Source organism: Palaemon carinicauda, chromosome 2, assembly GCF_036898095.1.
Source record: "Palaemon carinicauda isolate YSFRI2023 chromosome 2, ASM3689809v2, whole genome shotgun sequence".
NCBI classification, from domain to species: Eukaryota; Metazoa; Arthropoda; class Malacostraca; order Decapoda; family Palaemonidae; genus Palaemon; species Palaemon carinicauda.
In genome coordinates, this window is record NC_090726.1 from 158,158,369 (window position 1) to 158,168,368 (window position 10,000).

Genomic DNA, 10,000 nt, shown 5'->3' on the forward strand with positions numbered 1-10,000 from the left:
TTTATCTTCTGTTTGAATCTTCTTGATTTTCTTTCCTTATAATTCCGGCAGTTGAAATCGATCTGTGTAAATAATACTAAACGTTTCAGATAATCAGAGCTTCAGTGATTCAGAAATAGCAGGTGAGCTGTAATTACTTTCATCTTCCATCTTTACATGACATGCAGTATAAAAAGAAGAAAAAACCATAATTCTCCATGAATGAGTTATTGCAATGGGATATTTGAATAAACGCCTTAAGTTAACTACCAAGACCCAGATCTACATGATGAATTACTTTTATAAACACACCTATCTATGATAGAAAAAAAAAAAAAACCTGAGGCATATCTCATCGTTTCCAGGGATGTCTTAAAATGCTCTTTCAACTTATTACAATATTATCGTTTTTGCAGCAAGTATGGCTTAGGGAGGTTTCAGTCCTAGATTACGGTATATTGCGTTGAACTTTTTATAAATAAATGCATACCTTGCTGCTTAACATATCAATAAAATGATTTCTTATTGCTTCTACCATGGAAATCAATAACGGATGCCATAAACTGTAATGTTAAACCAATTTTCTCACCGCAACCAACCTCCTTACCTATAGCTGAACTAAATTTAGAGCCTCAAAATAATGTATTTTAAATGTTCTGCCTGAACTATCCCAACGGTATGGTCAAGACGTATTTCAGAATTTAATCTGCATAAATCAAGACATATCACCTTAATTAGCTTATGCACCCAGGTGAGCTACAGATGTTCGCTTGGGGGCGTGTAAAAAGATTACTGATAATATCTTATGATGCCACATAATTACCAGTCATTCATTCTGACATTAGTATAGATTAGATTTGTTGTCATTTTAACAATTAAAGAACACAAGTTTGTTTGCGTGTACATAGGTAACTCACTCACACACACCCAGACACAGACGCACACACACACACACACACACACACACACATATATATATATATATATATATATATATATGTATATATATATATATATATATATATATATATATATATATATATATATATATATATATATATATATATATATATGTATATATATATATATATATATATATATATATATACTTCTTCTAGTCACTAATAATTGATATACGAGTATTCTTTAAATTCCTTGGATAAGTATATCACTGTGCGAGAGTACTGTTCATCTTGCTGTCCATTACTCACTCACCACTATTAAAATGCTCCCCAGGACGCTGTCACTTTGTATCCTTGTTTATTTTCTACATAATTACGGCTCTCCGCGACGTTTTGAAAATGCGTACCTATTCTGTTTGGGCGTTTTCATTGAGAGGAAAATACAACTGCAAGAAAGTTTTTTCTTTTAGTTGCCAAAAAATATTAACTACATAATTCAATGAACATAAATTTCTCATGATTGTGTATGTATGTATGTGTGTATGTATATATTTATGTATGTATACATATATATATATATATATATATATATATATATATATATATATATATATATATATATATATATATATATATGGGTAGAGAAGCAGAATCAGTTTCTTATACACACACACACACACACACACACACATATATATATATATATATATATATATATATATATATATATATATATATATATATATATATATATATATATATAGGCATATACACAAGATTTGGGTCCCAATCTAAATATGCAATAATCTAGTCTTGGCAAATTCGTCTATTTGGACTGATGATCTGTTTCCGTGGAATACCACATTCCTTGAACCACCCGAACATTGCGTCGGGAAGTTAAAAAGCAACGGGGTACCTGCTGTCAGGGACAGATCTGCCCCTATTGGCCCCTGCCCCTGCTCCAGCAGAAGGTGCTGGAGGGCCTAGACTTAGGATGGACGTGGCGCGCCAGCGGGGCTGGCCTTGAGCTGGGGCCGGTGCGATGCATGCAACCGAGAGGCCGGTTGTGCAGTGCATGTGTGGACTGGCCGTGTGCACACCACAGCAGCTGTAAGAGCAGTAACAGCAGCAGCGGCTGCAGCAGGTAGTGCCCGTAGATCAGGGCAGCAGAAGAAGCAGGGTCAGTGTGAGCGCACCGCTTGCGTGCATGCGTGCGAGTGGTGACGTCGGGCCCACCACGCTGCCTTCTAACGTAAACATCGGAGGAGAAGGAGGAGGAGGAGGAGGAGGAGGAGGGGGAGAAGGGGGAGGAGGAGGAGGAGGAGGAGGTGGTGGTGGGGAAGGGGAGAAGGAGTAAAGGGGGAGGCAAATGGTCGTCTTCCTGTCATTGTGGTAGTGAGGCTTACGGTGGTGTGGCGGCAGGATCGGTTGGTTCCAGTCATCAGGGCAAGAGAGGAGGTTGTGGTGCATCCACCATCACCACCACCGCCAGCACTAACACCGCCGTTACCATAGCTGCCTCCCCCACACTACCACCACCGCCACCACCAGGCCTGACGAGGAGCGTGGGGGCGGGATGGAGGAGGAGGAGGTGTGCCACAGGTCGTGACACTACTGAGCTCACACAGGTGGGATGGGTCGATGGGAGTCACGCCCCCACGAACGGTCTGCACACTCCCACTGCCAAAACACACAGACAAACGCACTCACGCACACACACATACACACACACACACACACACACCTTACAAACATCATCACACACAGGCGCACACACAAACATATTCAGTCATACAAAAACAGCAGCCTCAAATACACTCAGCAACCAGACCTGACTTGGAAGTGATGTGTCAATAACTAGTTAGGCTCTCTCTTTCTCTCTCTCTCTCTTATCTGAATAAGAAGTCACTGAAAAACTTTATCCTCCAAAAGACACAGAAAACATTTCTCGAAAAAGATTGTGACAGGGAACGTTTATGGTGACATACAGAATCCTTCGCTGTAGTCGTCCCTTGTAGTTTAAACTTTAACTTATCGTCTGTATATGAAACAGCGCCAATAGATAACACCGATAAGCAGAGTGAAAAGAGGGAATCACCTTCGAGAGATGCAATACAAGAAAGAATACATAAGACCATCACTTGATTTTGTTTCAGTGAGTCAAACTCGGTCATACGAATAAAGAGATCTAACTAAATCACCGATACGAGAGAAAAGGACCGTGAGTGAGTGAGTGTGTGTGAGTGTTTGACTGCTTGTGCTCGCAGACATTGTAAAGCACTTTGCCCCAGCGAAGCCTCTTGGCTTACTCATTAGCTGCACAACCACGTGGCCCCCAGTGATCCCCTGGTGATGTTGCTCGTCCCGCTAAAGATGATCCAACACAGATGAAGTATTGTGCCAATGCAAGGGACGTGTCAGACATCAGGAGGCACATGAAGAAGAAGAAGAAGAAAAAGAGGTTTATCAAACGTTTGTGTCTGCATCGGTGCATAAGAATCATTCGCGTTATAGAGTTACTCGACTGAAACATTTTTTCTCGTTATTATCAGTAATCTCGAATTTGTGGTTTCGTAACACTAGACGCAGTCATTTTTCTAAGTTTTTGATTTGCAAACATAGACGAGAAAAAAGTTTCTAATTTCTTTTAAATGAATGATTGTGAATATGATAAATGATGTTTTCGATGATGCAACTGATAATGCTGGGAAACTAAAGAAGTATTTTTGTTTTTATCTCATGTTGTCAAGAGAAATTACGAACGTGTGAGAGAAGTGAACAGTGATTTGTGCCGAGTGAGAGCATCATCGTTGTCAACCAGCTCCAAATCTACCTACTGTGATCATCATTCTCGTCAGCATCACTGTCGATCCCGGGACTTGGGCGAAAGAAAAAAAAAGGAAAGAGAGAGAGACAGACAGACAGGAGAGAAAGAGATTAAATAATCAAGAGGAGAGGCGAAGAGAGTCAGACCCCCGCCAGACAGAGACAGACAGACACAGGCCCACCTGAGTGCTCGAGCAAAGAAGGTGAGTGACACTCCCACCGCTGTCTGGGGAGACACACACACGCATACGCACACGCACACACACACATACTCATAAACACACATACACACACACAGGCCTTGAGCCTCCGTTATGTATCGCTTCCGCTTCTTCTCCCTGTACACCCACACGCCTCGTGAGAGAAAAAAACAAAGAAAAAAGAAAAGCTCTTCTGACACTTCATTTACCTAAATACCAATTTCATATTTTCTTGAAGTGTCCTCTATTGCGTCATCTGTAGGGCGTTTAGCTCAGGTGCGCTATCATTGAACGGGAGGACTTTTTATACCTCTTTTTTTTTCTCTCTTCTAAAATTTGTTGCAACAAACAGGGTATCAGGAGCGGGACGGACGATATTCGCGAGGGAAGACCGAATGGTTTGCACCATTGGCCTAAACCTTGTAAAAGTCTTGCAAACCCCGCTATAACAAACACATGGGCGGTAACCTTGTTACAAGGATTGAACTCCAAACAACGCTGATCACTGCTTACAATATTCCGTTCATTGCATTAACAAAGAACAAATGGCCTCCGTGATGTGCATACGTGCATTCGCCTTGCAAATCCTTTATGCACATCTCCATGAAAGCTGTAGCACTGCTTTCATGGTACAAGAACACTCTGGACAGACAGTGACAGATATTTGGGACAATAAATTTCTTGCGGACAGACAGAGTTTTTCTTTTTCTCAAGATCTACTGTCATGTTATAAATCTGGGGAACCCTTCCAAGTAAAATATAATTCAAGTGAAGCCAGTTTGACTTAAACAAGGCTGAAATGGCTCTTTCTAAGAACTAATGAATATTATCTTGAGTGTTTTAAATATGATAACACGAATATGTGAAATTCTAAGAAATATGGGAGAGAGAGAGAGAGAGAGAGAGAGAGAGAGAGAGAGAGAGAGAGAGAGAGAGAGAGAGAGAGAGAGAGTAAAATTTAAATGACTGATACAATGTTATTATAAGAGTAGATTTCTACATTTTTGTTTTAGTCAGGATCATCAGTTCTCATTCCCAGAATAAATTTAAAAACGAAGTTAACAAATCACTTATATAAAATTTGTATTCTTATCGAAGGATTTGGCTTTTTTTTTTAATCTTCATATTTGTATATTTGCGTAATCTTAACATATTTGCGCCATTCTTTCGTCACAAACTCTGTCTCTTCTTGCTTCCCCTGTCCGTGTCATGATCTTTATTAAAACTATCATTATTAATCTTGAGGTTTGAAACAGAGGAATATCGATAATTTGAAAAAGTCGAGTAAACAGAAAAGGATAGGAATAAATTGAATAATGAAAGGAAGAGTATAAAGTTTAATCATGGAAATTCGTAAACAGATCATTAAATATACATTGCATTATTGAAAATAAATATTTACCTTGCTAATATTAGTAAAAAACCATATATATATATATATATATATATATATATATATATATATATATATATATATACATATATATATATACAGTATATATATATATATATATATATATATATATATATATGTATACATTTATATATATAGATATACACACACACACACATATATATATATATATATATATATATATATATATATATATATATTATATATATATATATATATATATATATATATATATATATATATATATATATATATATATATATATATAACAGTATTATTTCAACGGGCAAGACTGTTGAAATGTAAAGAATGATGATTGGTTGTGTTCTTATGCAAAGAATTCTTTTTATTTTATCATTTTCGGCGAAAATCTCAAAGAAAAGAAAACTTATTTTTCATCTGGCCAACGCTATAAGATCTCTTTATAGTAGAGATGAAATTTTGACCATTGTGGAATTGCAAGTCACGCACACGCACACGCGCGCGCGCACACACACACGCACACACACACACACACAAGCATTCAAAAGAAAAACATGCTATGCAAATCGCTTGTATGTAAAGCGGCAGTCATATTCAGAGCAAAAAAAATCTTAAGTTATATAAATAGAATTGATATGCATTTCTAGTTATGCATCTAAATTACATTCCTAAATGGCATACAAAATATACACACTATTTTATAAATATATATATATATATATATATATATATATATATATATATATATATATATATGTATGTATATACAGTATATATATATATATATATATATATATATATATATATATATATATATATATATATATATATATGAGAATATATATATATATATATATATATATATATATATATATATATAATATACATATGAGAATGAATGAATGAATATATATATATATATATATATATATATATATATATATATATATATATATATATATATATATATATGTAGGTGCACTTAAAAACGATGGGTTTTCAAATAAGGTAAAAATCACGAAAGATCGTCGTCGACAGAGACACAAACGCAAAAACCCCGCCGAGTCAATAAAAAGTCGTCTTGTCTGCAGCTGCAAAACCGCACCGCGGCACAGAGAGAGAGAGAGAGAGAGAGAGAGAGAGAGAGAGAGAGAGAGAGAGAGAGGGAGACTTACGTTCACAAGATGAACTTAAATAAATCATTCATAATCTTCACCTACGCAACAGAGAATGCCCAAGAATAGAATGCGCTAGAGCACGTACACATACACAGGTATGAATGGGCTGGTGCACACGATTGTACTGTGTAAAATGCGCTGGTGCACACGCTCATGTGATGCGATGTGCACTAGCGCAAATTCAAGACGTCATAAATGGGTTGGTGCACATGCATTTACATACGCTATATAAAAGATAGTGCACATGCAAGCAAAGACTTTTATGGGTTGATGCACATGTACATTCATCCGCGGTAGACAGCCACCTGAAGTTAAATATTCCGACAGCTATTTCAAAATAATAGATAACTCAGATACAGGACCGATTATGTACGTTGCAGGATTTTAATAACAACGAGAACTACAGAAAAAAAAAATTATTATCTAAGAGAAATCTTTTATTTTTAATATTTAAGGCGATGTTATCCGGGTCAGTAGATTCGCCAAATCTACTTATTCAGACAAGTATTTTGGCTGATATATATATATATATATATATATATATATATATATATATATATATATCTTCATTATCATCATCATCATCTCCTCCTACGCCTATTGACGCAAAGGACATCGGTTAGATTTTGTCAGTCGTCTCTGTCTTGAGCTTTTATACCAATACTTTCCATTCATCATGTCCTACTTCGCGCTTCATAGTCCTTAGCCATGTAGGCCTTGGTCTTCCAACTTTTCTAGTGCCTTGTGAAGTTCAGTTAAAAGTTTAGTGAAATAATCTCTCTTGGGGAGTGTAATGAACTTCCAAAGACAATCGACTCCATAATTTCTTATAAATATATAAATATATAAATATTTAAATATATAAATATAAATAATACAAATATAAATAAATATATTCGGTTCTTTTAGAATTGACGGTAAATATTCACAGCCGAAATCACTTAATGATGACTAACGGGTGAAATGGGAATTTACATCTTTAATTTCATTAAATTCTTTTATTCCTTTTTGTTTTCAAGGGAGTTTGGCGTCATTAATTCTATATTGATGGATATTTATCACATTAATGCACTATTTGAGAATATATAAACAGAAGTATTTACTTTCGACTACTATTATGATAAACCCCAAATCAATATAAAAATATTTACAGGCATAAAGTACATATAGTGGACACGCTATCAAAGATTTCGGTATTATAAGAGAGTCCATGCGACAAGTTCTGGCTTAAATAACCTCTTCAATCTACATTCTTATACCTGGAATAAAACATTGCGTTTATTACTTGTGTTACACTTAAAAAACAATTGCATTAATGTCAGTGTTTTATATCATACTGTAGATATTGACTATTGTTATTGTTTGATTTCGGCGTTTCTCTTTTCCTTCACTGATGTTAATATTATTAAAATCGGTCTTCGTAAACTGCACACTCATTTTTGGAAGTGATAATGGTGGAAACTGTTATTAAGACCATTGTTAGAATAAATCATATGGAACTGGGTTTCAGGGTCTGTAGCTATTACCGAGGATTAGGGAGATAAGGGTGGCCACTCTCTTTTAAAAACAGGTTGAACCAGCATGTGAAGCCAAGGCGGAATAATGCGAGCGTAGAATGCATTAATGAAAGAGGGAAAAATCAGGAATTTGGATGAGTAACTTATCAGTCAGCCTGTGATAGGAGGGACTGTGATGAGATGTGACTAAACTATAGGTGAGCCTAAGGAATTCGATTATATGGTTTAGGTAAATTGTGTACTTTTTTTCATAGCAGATCATTTGTTATGTCTTACGGAAATGGAACAGAAACACTATACTCGAACTAAAATCTAAACGTTTGTGAAATAAGATAAGGTTATCCCTTTAGCTAGATATCTATCTATTAATCTATACATACATACATACACACACACACACTCACACACACACACATATATATATATATATATATATATATATATATATATATATATATATATATATATATATACACATGTACACACATATATATATATATATATATATATATATATATATATATATATATATATATATATATATATATACATATATATATATATATATATATATATATATATATATATATATTCGTGCAAATGTGGTCTCCTTTGTTACTTTTGTATGGGTATCAAACTAAATGCATTCAGTAATCACAATGATAATGCTTGCATAATTAAGATTGTGTGTATTCTTTAGAAGGGTATTTCCTCTCTCAACTTCACGCTTGAATAAATTTGTTTAGAAAAAACATCCCTTAGGTAATGGTGAACGTTGTAATATTACTGTTATTATCAATATTATACACACACACATATATATACACATATATATATATACATATATATATATATATATATATATATATATATATATATATATATTCCAACAATAATTTTACCTAGTACTTGAAAAGCAAAAATGCAGCCCTGATTTAAGTTTATTTTTGTATGTGCCAATCCCTTAGAATTTTATTCCCGAGCTTGACCTCTTTGGATCAGTCACATTTGATCTTCTTTTCAAACATCAGTGTCCGAATGATCTTAACTAAAGGCAATGAAACTCAAGACGATAAGATTAGACATGTACAACTGGTTCAGACATTTATTCAAGGTTATTATCATGGCCAATACTGACATTTGCTTGTATACTAGAATCTTCCTTCATGTGGCATTTTAGAGTCTTTATAAAATCAGGAGCAGAACTTCAACCTTCACGGTTGGATGAAAGTGATCTTTATGTAAGAGAATTTTCAAAAGGATGAGCAATGTCTTAATTTGATTTTTTTTGGTTCGTTTTCTTACCATCACAATTTGCCTCTTATAAAACAATGACACTAACGGGAAGGCAAACATATAAGATGGGATGACGACTCAATCAATGTGTATAAAACAGACGAAAATATTAAGTTAATGTTCACTGACCAAAATCAGGATATATCCTTTAAACATAATTTAGTTTTCAGCTTCTACTTTTTTCAAGTTTACGGGAATCCTGTTGTTTGTTGTTATTATTGATTGCAATTTTGACTCCTCACAAGTGTTTAATTTAAACCAAGGAACATATAAAAATGACGGCCCTTTATTTAATGACTTGAATTTAGATATTTTCTGTAGAAAATGAGAAACGCCCAAAACCACTTTATCTACGATCCCGTATCAGTAACTGGAGCACTCGGGGGAACACCTAATCATTCTTAAATAATTAAACCAACTTAACCCGTTTGAGTGAAGATTTGTGCATTTTAATGTAAGAAATTTGAGCACCTGGTGGAGGCTTAGGCTATTATTAGAATACCTTGGAATTTATGAATGACCCCCTCCATGTAGGAAGAAGAAAAAGAAACAGAAAAAAAAAAGAAACAAAACCTTCCTTAGCACAGCGGCCATCTGGGAAGTGTATGCAAGGCTGCACCATTCTGGTAAAAACTAGATCTCTTAAAGAATATATGAGTGCAAGGTTGAGCACACGGGGACTCTTGTCATATCGGAAAACAAGAAA

General features: G+C 34.9%; 1 protein-coding gene across 2 annotated transcripts in view; it reads left to right on the forward strand.

Annotated features, from left to right (window-relative positions):
* The first annotated feature begins 2,205 nt into the window (after positions 1-2,205).
* The window catches only part of LOC137628153 (uncharacterized), a 105,676-nt gene continuing 97,881 nt past the window's right edge, over positions 2,206-10,000 (forward strand). The window contains exon 1 of one of the 2 annotated variants that reach the window (XM_068359404.1): positions 2,206-3,910. The gene's annotated coding sequence lies outside the window, so the exon portion shown is untranslated. The remainder of the gene's footprint in view (positions 3,911-10,000) is intronic. The other variant, XM_068359405.1, reaches the window with a different exon arrangement.